Raw genomic sequence first — 20599 nt, 5'->3', positions numbered from 1 at the left:
TTTAAACTCCATTCGTTTACGTGTCGTAGCGTTATCGTCTACAATAAAATTTCTCTTTATTGCTCTGTTTTTGTTTTGACAAACGAAATTCATCGTATGATACATTCGTATTGTTATCGTTTACAATTAAGAGTTTTAGAAATTTTTATGTAGAATTGTATTGCACAATATTATTTTTAATGAGTACGAATTAGGAATAAAAATTGGGCGAAATTCATCGTGTGATACGTGTCTTCAGCAAGTACAATTCCAATGATAATCCGAAAAGGGAATAGTATTCTAACACCATTTAATTGATAATTTTTAAATTAAAATAATTCCATCCGTTTTTGAAAGATCAAATCTCTTTTATTTGCTATAGTTTATAAAAATCACATGATAAAATAGGAATCACGAGATTTGATAAAATTTGCGCGCGACGTGACAATCGTGGCGCGAGACATGGAGCGTGCCACGAGAATTTTTTAATAAAAAGGCAAGGCGTTATGCGATTGGTCGGAGGTCCTTCTTTAAAATTATCCTTAAAATCTGAACTTTAAAATCATTCGGAAGTATTTCCTGAATGTTTCACTATGCAGACTGGTCTTGTAATTAGTAGAAGAATCGATAAAAAATCACTTGATTTTCTACTTCACCCTCCCTTTAACAAAAACCATTTCACCAGCAAGGGTAGATCAGAATTCTTGTATATCTAAGTCATTTTAAATTTCATTGCTAAGCTAAGGCCCTGGGGGGGGGGGGCAGAAAAGTAGTTATACATCAATTAAGGTCTGTCGAAATTTCAAAGCACTGCATAAATCTAGCTCAAATGGAAAGTTCTGTTTAGAATAACAAAGTTCATGATTCATCAGATAATAATAATGAGACAAATTCTAAAAATAATTTTTGTATTTTATTCATTTAACATTTTGTTAATAAGCATAAATCGATAAAACTCTTGGCAAGACAGGGTTCGAATTAAAAAAAAACCCAGCCCAAGAAAAAACCCGCGGGCTTTATTGAGTTTTACCCACCATAATAAACCCACTAAAACCCACCTAATAAAACCCAACACTAAGATCTTCAATTTTGATGAATTTGAATATTAGAATAATTCCATTTTAAAGATATTTGTTGTTTCCACTTCAAACGTACCATTTAATTTTATTTATTATTTTTTATGAGGCATTTTAAGACTTTTTTTATTTAGCAGTTATGTTTGAAAGACAATTTCTACCATGCACACAGCTGCTAAAGATAAAAAAACCCAAGTACCCAATAAAACCCGGTGGGCTGGGCGTTTTTAAAAAAACACAGTTTTTTAACCCTGTGGCAAGATGGGGCGATTTAAAAACAGGGCCCCTCGGTGGGATCTTCCTGTTTTTTATTATCTTCAGGTTCCTTAATATCTTCCTGTTTTTTACCATCATCCTTTTTTTTCTTATCTTCCTCTTTCTTCCTATCTTCATATTTTTTAAGAATACCAGCACTGCACTGTATTGAAGAATTATAAATAATCAATCCCTGAAAAATCTTTTAATTTCCTATAAATATAATTACACTTTTGTCATAAACTTTTGACGAGTAGACTGCCTCGAACAAATCATACCACTTCGGCTCCATCACGAATCTCACCACTTTGACGATGCAGCAAACTTTCCGCTTCTCCTTCAAAACAATTACGTGAAAGTATTGCGACATAAATTCATTAGATATAAAGTCCAATGCCCATACCAGAAGTAGGATAATGGAGTAGAAGCATTGAGGTGACCAAATTCTTCACTTGGCGAAAGTGAATATTCTTGATAACACACCAACGGTTGGCCCCCTGGTAGCGGTTTCTAAGTTTTCCCTCCAAAACGTGAGACGCTCGCGGTGGTAGACGGCCGAACTAGATTCAAGCACCCGCGTCCGTGTTCCGCGGCTTTAGGATGAGGGGAAGGGGATAGGAAATATTTTTGGAACTCGACCAACTTTTTTCTCTCTAGTGTAGGCGCGATTGAAGCGGCATAAAATCCTCAAATTTGTTCACTAGTGCCAGGATCTATTACCAATGCTAAAGCTCTTTACTTCTAGTCTCATCCTACTTCTGCCCATACTTATTAATCTTATGTTATCAACGTTTTAAATTATCAAACCTCTTCATAGTCCTCTTTCTCGCATTTTATCGATTTGGCGGTCAAACATTTTTCATTATTAGGTAACGTATTTTGAAAGAAATCCTAGGATAATTCATCGTTAGAATATAAATATCAAGAGGAAAAAAATTAAAGAATCTATGTGCGTACCTTTATTTGTTCCACTATGCAATCATCTATCTCTATGTCCATCGGGTTGGGATAAACTGCAATGAAATTTACAATTCGAATTAGTGAAAAGTGGGTCCTGAGTAATTAACTAAGTGGTTTCCCAAACGCACTTCCTCCGAAGTGTTCAAATCTGTCACAGTAAATTCTCATCGCGCTTCTTGCCAACTTTACTTCATTGCTAAAATATCCAGGGCATTCTTCAGACAGATCATCTATGGCTGAAATCAAGGGCAAAGTGAATATCGCGAAAGCGATCTTAGTTACCCAGAAGATAGACATTTTCTGTCGTAAACGCTCGTGTGTCCTAGTTGGTGTGCTTTTGAAAGCCGCGAAAACAATACAATATCTTCAAAATTGAAACGGCATTTTGATTGTCTATTGTTGTTGATTTGTTTTTGATGGAGTATCTTCACAATCGAAACGTTACTTTGATGGCCTATTGCGAGGCCTATTGTCGTTGAGTAGTTTTTGATGTATCGTCACAATCGAAATGTTTTATGACCTATTGTCGTTGAAATGTTTTTACCTCTATAGTGAGGCAAAGGTTTAGCTATGATAGTTTTTGTTTGTCGTTCTGTCATTAAATTAATATTATACATTAAATTTAATGACTAATAATTAATATATAATAATATTATCATATTCTCGACTGTTTATTCCATTATGATTTGTCCTAGATTGGAGCAAAACCTTTGAACCTTAATTTTCAAACTCCCCCATAGAGACCGCTATTTTCGCTAAATGAATACTCCCCTACCCATGATGGATGACCAATGGCCCAAGCGAACTCTTGAGTTCAATTAGTCTTAGTCAATCAAGGAAGCTATAGCTGGACCAGCAAGTGGGGATCCAATATCCTTGGAAGCAGAAATTCAAAATAGCGTGTGCCGTTAGCGCCCCTATCACGGTGTTTCCCGAAATTGTAGTCTTTAGCCCGCTATTTCTGGAAAAGTCTTAGTTGGTGGCTAAAGTGTCATGGCCGTAGAACAATCAGCCGGGGTCGGTATATAGAATTATAATTAGTATAGTGCAAGTTTTCGCCAGCCTTAGGCCAATGGGAGTTTAAACGAGGTATATGCAGGGTAGTTTAGGTATTTGAGGGCAAATAGCTTCTAACGTCTTGAGGGATCAAAGATTGATTCTGGAGTAGCATAGCTATGGGCCATCCTTAGCGGTTGAAAAATCCCAGCATGCGTTTCATGGGTGGACATCTTTGAGAGCTGCCATCTCTCGGTGAAAGTACTTCAGTAGAGAAGCTACGCGTAAATAGAAGTTGTTGTTGTCATTGTTGTTATAACGGGGTGTCAGCGAAGACATGTAAATAAATAATTTTTAACAATACCGCAAGGTATAAGCTACCTGGTCAATGAAATTGGGTTTGCTATTGTTAAGGGGGTGACATGTTGACGCTTCATGTACCAATACCAAAGGTATATTGTAAACGCCGATATAATTAGAGTGTTCAGAGTCCTGTCGCCTCCATGAAATGGAGACTCTGCGATTAGACGAGACAAATGGTCAGGTTAAATTGAATGCATATCAAAATGCTCAAACCTCAGAGCCGCAATTAAGGTAATCACAGCTACATGGACGTGAGAAAAGGTTTCCTTTTCCTCCCGGAAAAACTAGCAAAAGGGGTCATCAACAATGTCCATTTAGTACAATCGATGTTGTCAAGTAAAGAAAATGGTGAACAGCCTGATTTTGTTTTTGGTGAGGGCCCCTCATTACAAACTCCTTGGTTTGTCTCTGCCCATCCATGTCGTGCCAGAGCTGCAGTTGAAGTGCAGACATCCGACTGTGAATCCTCCGGCGAAGGATTCCATAGAGGATGGGAACTGCAGGCTCAGATCCAAAGAACTTCGCCTCAGCTCCCCAAATTTGGTTTACCTAGGGCGTACTCATGCTAGTAATCATTTGCGACTTTTTCCGTTCCGTAGCTCAGCAACAACGTGAATACACTGTCCTTACTACCTTACTTTCTTAGCATTTCTATTACTGTAGGCCCATAGGTCATTAACTCTCTTAAAATAGCTAAACCATCCTGTATAATGTTGAGGATAGTATTTAATTGCCGGGGTATATATTTAAGGTTCGCCCACGTATTACGAACTTCCTTGCCGATTCTCTTAAACCAGAAGATTGCAACTTGAAGTGATTAAGTGGTTCTCAGTGCACCATATTAGAGATACGATGACGCAATTAACTAGTATTTATGACGTTGTTAACGCGTCAGTTGACTTTTTCTCTGAATTTCAGAAACTTTGATATTGAAAACAAAGATTAGGTAGGCGCTGTCAAAGAGTTTGTACAGACTAAAGCTAAAGATGGACTGCAAAATTAACCCAGTGTAGTCAATTCTCGCTTGTCGTTTTCGAACAAGCTTGAGCTGTAAATATCTGGCATTACGAAGTATAGGTAGCGTCATGGAACATATCTCATAAACTTCTGATGACACTGGGTACTATGAAAGGTTTAAATGCACCCTTGTAACTTATGCACTTTCTCTTAGTTCTAATTGCCTTTGTCGTCACATATAATCAAAAATAGACCCTATCTAGAAAGAGCAAAACGATCTTTAAATTACTTTCATAGCATTATTTCGTTTATAGTACTTCGAATAAGAGATATCCGATTGTGCTGACTACATTTGGTGAACATTATAAACTCGAGCCGCTCGAATTTGCACAAGTAATTATGAAGGAGCGTTAGGCATATTTAAACGTGGTTTATACAGTCATTCTGTTTAATCTCCCTTAAACTTCTCTCTCTCTCTCTCTCTCCCTCTCTCTCTCTCTCTACCTAAGATGTTCTAATTATTACTGACCTTAAAGGACAATCCATATTGTGAATATATCACCATTTTAAGTACAAATGTTTTAAATATTGAAATGGATACTTAATATCTACGTGTGCAAGTCGCAACATATTTTCGAACCTAAGATTAGGGTGGACTTGGGTGTCTGGGTGTGTCTGTGTGTGTGTGTTTGGAGGTCGAACTGGTTATCGAACGATCTGCTACCAGCTTGGAACTCGTACGGGGAAATGAGAGTTGGTACAATTATAGCGTTCACGCGGCCTTCTGCTGTGTCTTCGTTCAACTCTTTTGTAAAATCGGATACACAAAAATCAAGTTTGGTCAGGAACGGGTTAAAGAAGTGATATATTGGGGTACAAAGATTACTATTAGCTGTATCAGAAGTACATAATACTTCTCTTTGAGAGAAGTGTACCACAAAGCGGGGTAATTGTAACGTGTTTCTTCCCATCAACATCATATTAACATTATGGGCAAGGTTACTAAACTGAATCACATACGCGATTCCCTCGTCATTACTCTGTTAGCACTGAACTGTTTGAAAGGCGCATGCGCTTGTGGATTTTTGCCCCACGTCAAGACAATCAAGGTCTGTGGGTTGGTTGCTGAGGATTTAGTAATAAGCAGTTATAGAATTGACCCTAGCACGGTGCGATGCCCATCTGAAGTTTGATGAGCAGGAGTGCAAACATAAAGAGTTAGCCTGGGAAGAATCATGTTAGGTAACTAAAGTATTAAGAGGATACAGAGTGTCATCCTTCTTCCATTATTCTCTTCTGACTGTAGATAGAAGATAATTCAAACAAATAGAAGCGCCTTGTCTGACCTCTAATAACTTAGCCACTCTGTTCAGTACCTTTAGTTATCTTGAAGAGGGATTCTTGTTATACGAAGCAGAAATATTGATTTCTCGAACAGATTATGCGTAGCGAAAATGCGGTGCGGTTTTCGAATAATTTTCAAAGTTTGAGAACGTTTACTAGTCTAGGGAATTAACAGGAATTTCTAAGGCTGTAGAGGTATTAGCCAGGAGAAGCGTATGTATAAGATGGAATCGTTTCTATTTTTGATATTTTTGGAGATCAAAGGTTAAATCGATAATGATATAGTTTCGTATTTTGAATTAAAACAGTCTGTTTGGCTCTGCTACTAAATTTGCAGGCTTACGTTGCCGCAGCCTAAATAAGATTTAGCGATTTCCGTTATGAAACTTTCAACTCATCAATCACTACGCGAAATAAGTATATGATATATTATTCTCCCAAAACATTTAGGAAAATGTTTAGTTTAAAGATATCAGGGTTCATATCGAAATGAAAGAGGGATGACTTAAATATTAGAGAAATTGCTCTTAAGGCCCATTTAGACTAGACTAAAATCGTACGTTCACGTTGGTGAAGTCCCTTTGCTCCCATAATGAGACACGTGTCAACGACTACGTAAAAAATTCGCGGGTTTAGTTTGAAAACTAGTTTTCAGTTTCGTCAGGTAGTGACTGTTGAGATGGCGCCACCTCGTTAGCGCCTTTCTTTAGCCATAGCTCACTCGATCATGCCTTACTGATGCGTGATCGAGTGAGCTACGCTTTAGCAGACGATATATGAAACGTTTTAGGATTCTTGGCGCGGTATTTGTTTATCATTTTAATGAGAATCTATTTTAGTCTTCTAAAGTCTTGGCTCAAAAAGCACTTATGTATGAGACTCGTTTTCAGTCGTCTGCTCTCACGTATGAACGTACCGACGGGAACGTAAGATTTTACTCTAGGTCTGAATGGGTCTTTAAGCAAAAAAGAGACAGAAAAATACTAGGGAATAGCCTATAGAGATCTTTCAGATGGGATAGTAGTACGTCACACCCTCCCAAGTCTTACGGCTGTTCTGGTCGCCATATTGGGTGTTCTCAGCTTCATTCCTGCTTTAACCCCACCAATATGGCATCGTAAATTATGTCACGAGACTCAGCTCCTCCTCCAACTGAAACCTCTCTATATATACTCGGCAATATGGGGTAAACTCCTTATATCAAACGTCAGACCTCTGCTTACCCTACCAGCTTCATTCCCCTACTAACCTTCTACTTCATTAAATCCTCCACCATGTAGATGTACAAGTTAGGCGCCTTCTTCTAGCCCGGCCCTTTAATTGCTGTTTCCCTATACTCTTAGCGACGTAGAAGTGAATATTGAATACTGTTCCCATCCACGCTACTCAAAGACTACATTATATTATTTCCGTTTCTTAGTTTTCTTTCAAAGAGAGATCCTCCTTCTACTATCGAAATAGATTTAAAGATTCTTTTCAATGTTGGTTGAAAATAATTTTATTTTTTTTCTTCCCATTGCACGGTCCGTTGCTTAGAACGACACGTGTCTCCATATCCCATTCCATACTTGTAACACTCCTCTTTCAGAAAAAAAAGAGTCAAGTGCAGCGTCGCTTCCGGGCATTTTACTCCCTTTCCTCTTGAAAAACGTTACAGATTTTTTTGTTATGGAAGTTTTACTTTTATTCTTTTTCGTTTTCCGGTGGTCGGTTCCAAGCTAACATTGATACGTAGAAACTCTGGATTACAAAGTGCAAGTTGCCGTCGCTAGGGGGAAGAAATAGTTGTAAATGTTTTCAGGGTAGATATTGGCAGCGCGACTTCACTCCCAGAACATATCTTCCGACTTACTTAAAGGCCATATGCGAAATAAGGAAATACAACAACTATACCTACTTTCTTTACTACAAAACACATCCTATATAGTATCATAAGATATGTTCCATAAGTGTGACACTACCTATAGGGAGCTAACAACTGGCTAGGGGGAAGAGATAGTCTGACGTCACGCAGCCCCTTTCTGGTTGGAATTTCTGCGCGTAGAATGCTGTTTCCAACCGTTAGGGGGGATGAAACTCCAGTAAGAGATTGAAAGGTGTGACGTTTCAGGGTCAGAACTGTTAGCTCCTTATACTTCGTAATGCTAGAGACTTACAGCTCGAGCTAGTTCGAGAACGACGAGAGAGAATTGCAGACTACACTCGGTTAATTTTGCAGGACTTCCATCTTCCTATTTGTCTGTACTAAGCCTTTGACAATGCCTCACCAATCTATCACGTTTCACCTACGTCACTTCATGGCAAGATCCAGTTTGTAACCAGTGACCAAATTATGGAACATATCTTATGAACTTATGATAGTATTCGCTGGACCGAAAGGGGTTTCGGTTTGGTTTCAAGAGTGATTAGAGACAGAAGTAAGATGAGACTAGAAGTACGAGCTCTAGCATTGGTAGTAGATCCTGGCACTAGTTTTCAAATTTGAGGATTTTATGCCGCTTCCATCGCGCCTACACTAGAGAGAAAAAAATTGGTCGAGTTCCAAAAAATTTTCCTACCCCCTTCCCCTCAACCTAAAGCCGCGGAACACGGACGCGGGTGCTTGAATCTAGTTCGGCCGTTTACCACCGCGAGCGTCTCACGTTTTGGAGGGAAAGTTCAGAAACCGCTACCAGAGGGACAACCGTTGGTATGTTATCAAGAATATTCACTTTCGCCAAGTGAAGAATTTGGTTAGCTCAGTACTTCTAGTCTCATCTTACAATCTTGGTGTGTTTGGAATTTGAAGGCAATCTCGGCCGAAACGTTCCCCTTTAACAGTGTTCACACTTGCCTATCTCGCGTTTACTGATCGCTATGGAGCTCTCAATAAGTGTAGCATTACGAAGTAAAGGAAGTCTCATGCTTATGGAACGTATATCTTATAAACTTATGCTTAATCCAACCCCAAAATCACTTCGCTCGCATGTGGACTATTGAAATCTCCCAACTCTGTTCGGTCATCTTCCGTTTTCTTACAGAATGCTCTCTTTTTTTTCTATTTTTATATATATTTATTTATTTATTTATTTCTATACCTCAGGATGTATTCGATTCTACGGTCTATTACACGAGCACAAACATGTGGTCTCGATAGAATGTTTGTAGGGTAGATTTGCTAGAAAGAAAAGGGGAAGCGACTATAGTAGGTGCCTGCCTGCCACCTTTAGAAAACGTGAAATAAAGTAGATTTCTTGAACAAAATAGAATGGGTCGGTATGTGGTATAGAAGAGCCGAAGGACTTGGAGCAACGGAGCTTGGGTGCCAGAATATTTATATCTTCGGGACAACTTTTGAATTATTATTTTTCGTCTTGCGCGAGGGGAAAGATACTGTTGAGAGACTATAAAGGAATGGTTTAGGTAACATAACATCAGAAGTAGGATAAGGGACTAGAAGTATCGAGGTAACCAAATTCTTCACTCGGCGAAAGTGAATATTCTTGATAACACAAGAACGGTTGGCCCTCTGGTAGCGGTTTCTGAATTTTCCCTCCAAAACGTGAGACGCTCGCGGTGGTAGACGGCCGAACTAGATTCCAGCACCCACGTCCGTGTTCCGCAGCTTTAGGTTGAGGGGAACGGGGGTTGGAATTTTTTTGGAACTCGACCAATTTTTTCTCTCTAGTGTAGGCGCGATGGAAGCGGCATAAAATCCTCAAATTTGTTCACTAATGCCAGGATCTATTAGCAATACTAGAGCTCTTTACTTCTAGTCTCTTATCCTACTTCTGATAACATTATACCTTAAAAGAACGGCCTTATTTCTAAACACAGAAGGGAAAATAATATTAAAAAATTAAATTATCTTTTATTTATAACAAAGAAGTGATATCTAGTTTATTAGGGAGAAGGTATAAGATGCCTATGTATTCGCGCGCCATAGTCCCAGTCCCCCTTTCAAAATACAAGGGGGGACGTAAAAGGAGACTGGGAAATTACGTCCTCCTCAGTCGGAAATACGGAATTTTCGTCATTCGCGTCGCGCTGACGTGAGTGTTCAAGAACCTTGTGGAAAATAAAGAGGCGGGGATTAACTCCGGACCTAGGTTTGGACTGGAGATTAAGCTGGAAATGTGGCGAATTTATACCTTCTAACTAATAAACTAGATATCACTTCTGGTTTATAAGTAATTGTATTTCCCGATACTATCATGGGGGAAGTAGAGAAAGGAGAGTCAAAAAGGGAAAGGGGAAGGTAACTTAAATGGCCCAGTAATATCTATCTCTCACGCGCATCCACTTTGGCGCAGAGTGGATAAGCAGTACGTCACGTGCTCCTTTGTGCGGATCTGTAGGACGGAACCTGTGCTCTGTACTGGTTTTGAAGAATTTGGTCTCTCCGAGCAGGGGCGTAGACCCTTTTGATGTAGAAAAAGGGGGTAGGCAACCTTGAGTATAGGGACATAAAAGGGGGCTGCTCCAAGGAGAATTCTCTTTGGTTGCTCCGATCCCTCTTAGATAGTCTTATTTTCATCGAAGTGGTCTATTTGGGCTCACTAGCGACGCGTTACAAAGGCTTACCAACCCCTTTTTTACATAGAAGAGGCTTAATAATAAAGTGTTTTACTCCTCGATCTTTATGTTTTGCTCTTAAGGAATTCGCAAAGTCTCGAGATATAGAACAATATATATTTTTCAGACTACACTTTGGGATTTTCAAGAAAAGCTTGGAATTTCCCAGGACGACGAAGAGACTAGATAAAAATTGAGCTCATTCCTAGACGCGGGTATATCGTGAATACAAATAATCTACTTATGTGACCATACCTAAATCGATTTAAATTCCCATATTGTTTTCGTTTTATTGTGTATACTTAAAGGTAAGCGCTTTTTCAGGTATTGTTTACGATCTTTTTAAATAATAACTGAAGTGTATGAAACCAGCCACTCAAGTTTGCTATATTTATTTTATAAAATACGCGATTGTTGCGTTGAAGTGGGAAGTTACTTGAAATAAATATTTCAAAAGTATCATTGTAATGGCAAAGGGATGGTGTATGAAATAAGATATGCAGAGTGTTTCTGATAACTCTGCCATAAATTTAATGGTGTGTTCTTTGGGACAGACTGAGTGAAAAGTGACATAGAATATGTGTACTCCTCCAAACATTGATTGTCCCCTAAAACAAGGAAATTTGCACACATGTGGAGTAAGACAAATCTGAGTGTCCAGTTTTTTAGACAATTTCAATAGCTTCCAATATAAGAACGTTAATGAGCCTTTATTTAGCAGAAGGGTACTTTTAAAGGTAGGAATGTGCCTAAGCTGATTATGTAAAATAGTTCAAAGTGTAACAGCAAAAGAGTTTGAAGTTAATGTTTCTTTTATTCTTAGCAAGTTAACATCGTTATTAAAAGGCATTGTTCAAAATGTCCAATCACGATTTCTGAACGACCCTTAGGACAAAATATCATAGAACATTTTCGACTCAAAATCACCCATAGAACGAGCTGTACTTTGGTCCTACCACCCTTTTAGGATCAATAACTTTAGGCTGCGCAACATGTTGAAGTGAAAAAACTTATTAGGTACCACACTTCAAGTATTTAAATTTATCAAAAGTCTACAGTAGTTGAAATCAAACGCTACAATCTCTATAACATCACTAAAATTTTGCTTTCGTTTATAGCAACAGATGCTATGAATTGCCTTGTTTAATATGAGTGGTATAATATATTTCAAGTTATTAAATATTACAAAGTTCAAAAATTAAGGAAAGGGAACTTTTCCAATTTATACCCCATATTCTGACATCACTTTTTGGCGTCTACGACATTCCCCCCGGTAATATCTACAGCTCTTAACCTCTATCTAACTTGTCCTTACGCTATCAAACGACAAAGTTCCAACTTCCACATCTTAGTAGTTGAAGAATAAACTCAAACGTAACTAGAATATTGCTAAAACTACAAACTAATCTTGATGTTTGTATAACTTGGTATTTAGTATATTAAATCTTTAGGGAAAGAGGTGAGATGGAGTAGTAATCTTTATTCCTATAACGTAGCCTCTGTACCCCCATCTTGGAAACGGCAACGAAGTCCTCCCAGCATCCTCAGTGGCGTTTTGATACGGTCGTACAATGCGTAAACGTCCACGATGCCCTCTGTGTCTGAAAAATAGAAGCTTAATTATGAGAACTAGCTTCTTTTTTTTAAATGGCGCTACGTGGCAGCACTTATCAATCCACTACGCCAAAGGCAGGGAGTGCGCGAGGCACTCTGGGAGACTTTCATAGATGCAGCCTGGCCCAGAAACATATCTACTCCATCTCACCTCTTTCCTCAAAGATTAATTGCTACTAATGTGGTTTCTCTCAAGTGTTTTGTTAAGAAGACAAATAATAAATTTTTAAAATTAATCCCTATTAAAAATAATTGAAATTGACATATAAATCTTATAGAGGGTAGAAAACTAATTGCATTACGATGAAAAACCATGATACTCACGAGAAAGGGGATCAATAGGACACTAGTATAGCAAGGTCACACTGAATTTAATTTCAAAAACACTGCTCAAAACCTAGGCACGCTGGGGGACGTGAAATATTAGTATCTGAGTTATCTCTGGTATATCAAGGTCAAGCTAGACTCACTGACAAGGGGGAAGTAAATTCCCCCTAAGCTCACTGTGTAAAAAAGTCTGGGTCCTAAGGTACGAATACGATACTCATGGGTTATTTGAAGTAATTCTTATTACTGGCGTAAGTCGAGTGTCGGCAAATATTTTTTCGTCGGGTTGCCATCATCTAAGATCAGTAAATAAGAAGGAAACTGCGTCAGCCTACCGTATTAAATTTGACGCGAGGGCGCTCTCTCTCTCTCATATTATAAATCCGAAGGGAGTTTTTGGTCATTTGGCACCGTCAGCTTCCTTTTAATATTCCACTGTCGGTCATTTAGGACGGGGACCAGTCCCAGACGAGGGAGAGGGGACGCTTAAATTAGACAAATTTCTCCATAGGAACGACCGTGGTTCTTTAAAGAAAAGGAATAATATTTTTACAAGGTATAAATCGATGGAATTATAAAAGGTTCAAACAAATTGATTTAATTCGCATTAGATTGCTAATGACCCTCACGTAAAACTAAAAACATTCCCCTTGATTTTTAACCGATTTTCTAAGTTGCAAATACTCTATGCCTATAAGTCTGCAATTTGTAGAATTTTAGGACAAAACCCGACCGACAGTATTATGGACAATTCCATTAATATCAGAAGAGAAGGAAACACCACAGTTGCGGGGAGGTCACCTACTTGGGTTATTTCCCTCGCGACAAGAAGCACCGCTGTAGACAGTGCGTGTCGGCTAGCCTCCAGCGTGTACTGAACTCGGACTCCCTCTGGCGTTGCCTCTTGGTGCAAGGTAAATAACCTAAAAGGGCTGCCTCACGTATATGTGTTGGTTTCTTTGCAAGTAATTAATGAAATGGTTTATAATGAACTTGTTTAAACATGTAACTTGTGGACAGAAATCGATTACTTATACATGAAAACACCACGCGGCCTTGTATTTACGAAAGTTATAGAGAATTTCATTATTGATATGAGCGAAGATAACTTTTACAGGGCCTATAGGGGTCCGTCAAGAAGTGTAAGTTGGCTAGCCTCCCGCGTGTGGTGAACTTTGGCTCCATCTGGCGTTGCCTTTTGGCGAGTCGTAAGAGACCACTCCGCCGTTGAACGTTGGTTTCTCCACGAGTAATTACAGTAATGGTCTATTACTCATCAAAATTAAACATTAAACACAATGCATATACCCTAAATTAACATTGTTTTTCAGCCCATTTTGTACCGTACTCGTTTGGTCTTATTGGTCTATTATTAAATATGGAAGGGTGTTGTATAAGCTCGTAGGGATTTAAGCAAAATGGTAAAGTAAAAAGAAGAGAGCAGTGGCCGAGTGTGGGGTGGCATGAGTGGCTGAGCGGGATGACTTAGAAAACGCTTCCGGAAAATGACCCCAACATCTGGAACTTGCTTTGAAGCGGTGAAAGTCACATCAGCGCCGCTTATAGAAACGTGAATTTAGTTTAGAGTCTTTAGACCATCCTTGATGCTTCATATCATAGAAAGCCCGAATAATATTGCATCGTCTAGGATAGGCTCTAGGCAACGGGGATGCTGTAATATAAACCTATTCCACAGAATATAATGCTAAATATCGACAAAATATACTGTGAACCCAAAACTTTCTTAAACCCAGCCAAACGTTTTAGCCTTTTTGTTAAGAAAAATAAAGGTGCGAGAATGGATATTATCAGAAGAAAATAACTAAGGCCAGGGGGGAAGTTTATATCTAAAGCTTAAGCTATGCGTAATGCGTCTCTTTCCCATAAAGAAATAAAGAAAAGAAAATAAACATAGTTAGGGTGCAAAATTTGAATTCATTCAATCAGAAAGAGGCAAGTTATCGAGAGAAGTTCTTAACTCAACCATACCACTTCTAATGTTTCTGATGTTACTGATAACAACCATGCAGTTTGATTAAAATTAATGAATTGTGATTGTTCGTAACCAGGGATATATTTAATTTTAGGAGTAGGGATGGAGAACAGAGTAATGTGGGCGCGCGTCAAAGTCCAGAACCCCCTTCCACGGGACGGAGGGGTAAAAAAGAAGAGGCGGGTCATAGCGACAGAGGTGAAAAGGAATTTCGTATATTTCGCCGTCCCCGTCAGCAACGTCATCAAAACGTAGTTTAAAACTGAGCCAATAAGATAGTTTAAAATTTTCGTTACGTGTTGGAGGGAGGGGCTCTTTACTGGGCTATGAGTCGGACTGAAGTAAATTCTAACCGTTCTCCATTCCTCCTTCTAAAATTAAATCTATCCCTGATATAATCAAACAAACAAATTACTTTTTCAAATTTATTTAAGATTAGAAAAAATGTTTACGTTCTTGGTTTTTAATTGAAAAGAATTTATAAATGCATCTTTTAAAATTGCAAATCATTTTTAAGAAATTCAACATTTTTTTAGATTTACATTTTCTTTAAAGTAGGAAATCACTAGATTTTTGTACCAATTGCGAGTTAATAAGATTTATTTGAAATATGAGTGGGATTAAGTGCATTCAACGATACTGCGTGTTCAATTAAAATGCCTCAGAATTTGCATCTAAAAAAAGTGACTAGATACATCTTTAATATTTGCTTTTGGCCTGCTTCTCCAGAGAAATGTTCTGGTTCTATAGAAAGATATTTTATTATTGTAATGGAATGAGATGCGGTAATTACGTTTTTCCCAAAATTTTCTTTAAAAACTCGAGTTATAGAGCTAGGAATGAACTGGTGCTAATGTTTACTCATTTTTTAAAAACTTAAATACGAAATATTCTGTTACTCAATTATAATATGCAGATATGATATTTATTCCTCTGGCATAAAGTTGTACTTAAATGGGACTACAACTATTTTAAACTTGTTGTTACCCGCGGCGTCGCTCGCGTGTAATAAGAGCTTCCATCAAAATGATATAAAGAATGGATAGATTATACTGATGACTAATATTTTTGTAGCACCCCAGGAGCGAAGGCTCTCGGCGTTGCCCGTCAGCCCGTCGGGACATTTTTTATTACTTTCCGTAAAGAAGGCTTTTTAAATTTCTGGACGCCATTTAAAAAGATGGCAGCAAATCGAACCGAAAAGACCATTCAGCCCGTCTATAGGTTAAAGGAAACCAGTGTACTAAATAATTGTGAAATCGGTTGAAACGCGCGGACTTTGTTGCAAAGAGAAGATTTTTTTACATTTCTGATCGCCATTTATTAAGATGGCGACGGATTGGAAAAATCTTTCTTAGTACGCGCCTACTATTTATGAGAAACGTTCCTGCAAATTTTCAGCCTCCTAGGGCAAGCGCTTTGGGCTGGGCGTTGATTATAAACTGTCAGTCAGGACTTTCATTTATAGTATAGATATACATTGAGAATGTAAAAAGAAACGCAAATAATAGAATGTGAGGCTGAAAGGAGGGCGTATGTAACGTTTTATCATAATTATAGTATAGTGTGGAAAATCATGCTCTGATTGATCATAAAAATTACACAGAGGTTGTCCCGTCATGATTTTTTGGTTACTGGTTCTGCTCGCCATTTAACAAAATGCCTGAAAGCATAAAAGCAAGAACCATGCAGTTGTCTATAGTTGTTGACGATCTGTCAGTCAGGAATTCCATCTTGTAAAGTAAGGCTCTTTCAGACGATCCAACTTTTTGACTCAGTTCGATGGGTCAAAAAGTTGTATCAACTTGCCCAACTTTTGAAGGGAAAAGTGTAGTAAATCCTTCCTTTTCACAAGACTAAACTTTTAACGCCAAAGGAACTTTTAAAGCGCCACCTACCTTGGATTTATTTGTAATTCATTTTGATTGGCTGAAGAAATGAAATTAAAAAGTTGAGTCAGCAAAAATTGGATCACTGATCCAATTTTTCTTAGCCAACTTTTTTGGTGACTCAACTCATCTAGCGTCTATTCACACCATCGAACTACTTGATTCAACTTGAGTTGACCCATCAAGCTGGGTCAAAAAGTTGGATCGTCTGAAAGAGCATTTACAGTGTCCCTTTGATTTTTCCCTTTCTCGCAATCTACACGTGGAAAGCGCGTGCAAGGGCGTTTGATGTCATATCCCAGGGATTCCTGAATCTCGCTTTCAAAAAATAAAAAGATCCATCCATTTCGTAGTCGCGTCTTAGGATTTAAAGATTTATTTGGAAGAAAAATGATGTACTCTAGTTATTCCTTGGGAGGACGATGCACTTTCGATTTTTTTCTTTATTTCTTGGAAACCCAGTGGCAAGGAATTCGACGCAATTATAACGGCTGAACCATTTGCATATTAGGTCCTACATCCTTTTATCTTCAAAAATATCTTCAGTTTTTTTTCAAATTGCTTCTGCGTGAAACGTGCGATGTTTTGAATCTTGAGGGAATGGAATGAATTAAGAGAAGTGGTTGTTGGTGCTGTGAGGATCAACCGAGGGCTTCGTAGATCGCTTCACGTAAATTGTTTTGTATTATGGGGATACCACGTATTCTATACAGGCTGTTTCTGATAAGTGTGCCATAAATTAAGGGGGATGTTGTTTGGGAAATCAATTTTGAGTCGAAAATGTAACTTCTATCTATGACATTTTGCCGTCCGGGCCACTGTTTTCAAGTTATGATTAGAGTGCTTTAGACATGATCCCTTAAATAAATTAGTAACCATTATCTTTCAGTTTCTTAATTAAATTTAAGGGGTTCTCTTTAAAATACTCCAAACATAACTTGAACACGGTGGCCCTTAGGGTAAAATGGAGATAGAAGTTACATTTTCGACTCAAAATTGATTTCCCAAAGAACATCCCCCTTAATTTATGGCAGACTTATCTGACAGAAACACCCTGTATTGGTTGTAACCAGGGATAGATTTAATTTTAGAAGTAGGAATGGAGAACAGAGTAATCTGGGCGCGCGTCAAAGTCCCGGACCCCCTTTCACGGGACGGAGGGGTATGAAAGAAGAGGAGGGTCATAGCGACAGAGGTAAAAAAAATTACGTATTTTTCGCTGTCCCCGTCAGCAACGTCATGAAAACGTAGATAAGTGAGCCATTAAGATAATTTAAACTTTTCGTTACGTGTTTTAGGGAGGGGCTCTATACTGGGTGGTCTATGAGTCGCACTGAAATAAATACTAACCGTTCTCCATTCCCACTTCTAAATTTAAATCTATCCCTGTTGGAGGTATAACGCTTTAAAAGAGTACATTTTATAATAGCTACGATACGGATTACACTAAAGATCTTTTATTTGAGAAAGTGGTTTATTTGATCATGGTACCAATCGTCACAATTCGTATTACAACTCGCTCACTTGCAGTTGAAAACAAGTTGGGAAAACCAAAATATTACCTCTCCGTGTCAAGAAGATTATATAAACTTAAGTATCCAATGAAAACGTTATTATGTTCTGAGTTGGGGTTTCCCATTTTTGTTGTTGTTTTGAAAAATATATCGCAATGCACGGGCCTTGATAGATATAGGAGGCAATGAATGAAATATATCACAATGCACGGGCCTTGATAGATATAGGAGGCAATGAATGAATTATATCACAATGCACGGGCCTTGATAGATATAGGAGGCAATGAAGGAAATATATCGCATGCACGGGCCTTGGTAGATATAGGAGGCAATGATAATCTCTCTCTTTGCACGAGAGGTTTATCTTTAATATTTAAATAAATATAATTATTTTTAATTATTTTAATCTTCAATAATTAACATTAATAATAGTTAAATCGTTTAAAATAAAGTTATACCTATTATCTTCTCAAACTTTGCTAATATTGACGTTTAAAGTGAAGAGTACCCCTCTTCCCGCTTTCTTCAAATTTTGGGGTATATATACGATTCGTTTCCATTATAATAGTAAGGAAAAAGCGCAATTGCGAAAACCTACGGTGGTCGATCCCACGAGACGTTTCTCGTAACCCTAGCTGATCGCCGCGTATATCCTAAAACCAAACGATGATAATGGAGTAGAAGCCAATGATACAGATTGGTGTCTATGTGGAATAGACGGAAGACCAGTGGATGGTGGTGTTAGAAGCCAGTATGTACAGACTGGTGTCCAAGTGGAATGGATGAAGACCAGAAGAAGGTGGTGATTAGAAGCCACTAAGAACAGACTAGTGTCCGTGTGGGATGGACAAAGATCAGAAGATGGTGGTGTGAGAACTCAAGTAGAGGAGCCATATCCGTGACTGTGAAAGCAGTTCGGAAATGGCGAACACGTTTGCTCCGATACGCAAACTGCGAACGCGGTCACGTGGGTGTAACAACAGACAGACACACAGACACGGCCGTTACAGAACCTCTCCTGGACTACGTCACACGGAGAGGTAAAAACATTGCGTAATTTTTATTTGAAGAATACTTTAGTCAACATTGCGTAATTTTTATTTGAAGAATACTTTAGTCTCGTATATTCATTCACCTTTAAACCGGCATTTGTCTACTTCACCAAAAACAAACGATAAAATACAAAGCGGTAATTGATTAACAGTCTTCTTTATTTTTTAAATTCTCAATGGAATTTCAAAAGAGTCGGGTTAACTAAGAATTACGATGACAAATTTCAGTCCACTTCAGTTCATTCTATTTAAATGTCTGCGTCGCTGTTAAAAAGCGGAAAAGAAAAACAATAAACCTTTCTTTAAATTGAAAGCGGCATGGTTCCTTGAAATAATAAGGTTAAGATACACCATCAATTTCATAATCCTTTTTTAACTTCCATGGCGGAGTTGGGAATTACACGGTTAGCTTATGAAGTCCATAATTGGCTGTGTTCTGACAAAGCTATCCCATAAAATGTAATAGTGTCTGTCATCAGTTCTGTAGGATCTCGTGATAGAAAGAGGCAATACTTATCGTTAGGAATACATCGATTTTTTCAACTTGTAATCTTTGTGATGCCATAAACCCCATAGCGTAAGTTTATAAGATATGTTCCATAAGTTTGTCACTGGTGATTGAGAGCTTGTCATGAATTGACGTAGATGAAACGTCATACATTCTCGTAAAGCGACGCCTGATGAGCGGATGTCAAAGGCTTAGTACAGACTGAATAGGTAGATGGACTTCAAAACCGAGTGTAGTCAATTCTCGCGTCGTTCTCGAACTAGCTCTCAGTAAGTCTCTAACTTATAAACTTATGCCCATAGTAATATCTTATTGAAGTTTAGGTGAATGACTTAATTTGTTAAACCGCCAGCGTTTTATTGGCTATGTAACCCGAGTGTAAACAAGTTCTCTTTGCGTGTTCTGATATCCAGGGACAACGTTTGTCCTATACATGTGAATAGCCAATGAAACGCAATTAAGGAGAAGCTAGTTGATTAACAATTTAAGCCCCTCCCTTTAACTTCAATCAGATATTAATATGGGGTCTATGGCCTCTCAAATATTCCAATTTGAAGAATTCAATGTACTCCTTGCTGGTACTAACTTATGGACGCATATTTTTAGAAGAGTTTGGTCAAGGAGACGGGGATTGGGATGAACCAGCACTTCAATGAACCCTGTGTAAAAGAACAAACCTACCCTTAGTTTTCTGGGCTATTCTCGGTGGAATTAACAAAGATTTAATGGTTGAAAAGATTCTTGAATAATAGGTTCTCGTAGAATGAAATCCCAAAAAAAGGCTTAAAAATTGCTCCCAGTTTTCTCAAAGACAGCCACGAATAATAAATCGCTTTAGAAAAGCGTCCTGTTAAAACTTTGGTCTGGACCCTAGATAGAGGATTTCTCATATTTTCGTTTAAATATTTGTCGGCCTGGAGTGGTTAATCGTAATCAAAACTTAACCCCGGTAAGTTTTTTAAAGAAAATTAAAGTAACCACCAGTTTCATCTGAGTCACTTAAATTAATTTAAAGAAATTTTATCCTCAAAATTATATTTCCCTTCACAAAGCCATTTATTTTGTTCTACAGTTAGCAAAAAACTGTACAAAGATTATATTTATACATAAAATAGTTTATAGATGATAGGCTAAATGTGCGCCTTTTTTGTTATTATCAAGCTTTATCAACTAAATAAATTCCCCTTTTCCAAAATTGAACTAAATTAGAACTGTTTT

At 38.1% G+C, this 20599-nt stretch overlaps 2 long non-coding RNA genes across 4 annotated transcripts; one reads left to right on the top strand and one right to left on the bottom strand.

Annotated features, from left to right (window-relative positions):
* Positions 1-1326: 1326 nt before the first annotated feature.
* On the bottom strand, positions 1327-2275 carry LOC149718423 (uncharacterized). The gene is made up of 3 exons (XR_016377916.1): positions 2118-2275; positions 1540-1647; positions 1327-1473 (listed from the first exon to the last, which is right to left on the bottom strand). It is a non-coding gene; the product is annotated as an uncharacterized LOC149718423 (long non-coding RNA).
* Positions 2276-12355: 10080 nt separating this feature from the next.
* LOC149718422 (uncharacterized) lies at positions 12356-20341 on the top strand. Of its 3 annotated transcripts, none has more exons than XR_016370250.1 (5): positions 12356-12981; positions 13138-13339; positions 13530-19450; positions 19519-19650; positions 19988-20341. It is a non-coding gene; the product is annotated as an uncharacterized LOC149718422 (long non-coding RNA). The 3 variants fall into 3 exon arrangements; XR_016370246.1 differs by having other exon boundaries at positions 13138-13683; positions 13757-19450; XR_016370245.1 differs by having other exon boundaries at positions 13138-19450.
* The last annotated feature ends 258 nt before the right edge of the window (positions 20342-20599 follow it).

The sequence above is a fragment of the Phalangium opilio genome, unplaced genomic scaffold, assembly GCF_054372755.1.
Source record: "Phalangium opilio isolate 3A_F unplaced genomic scaffold, DU_Popi_V2 ptg000002l_1, whole genome shotgun sequence".
In the NCBI taxonomy this organism is placed as follows: Eukaryota; Metazoa; Arthropoda; class Arachnida; order Opiliones; family Phalangiidae; genus Phalangium; species Phalangium opilio.
This window is presented reverse-complemented; position numbering and strand designations above follow the sequence as displayed.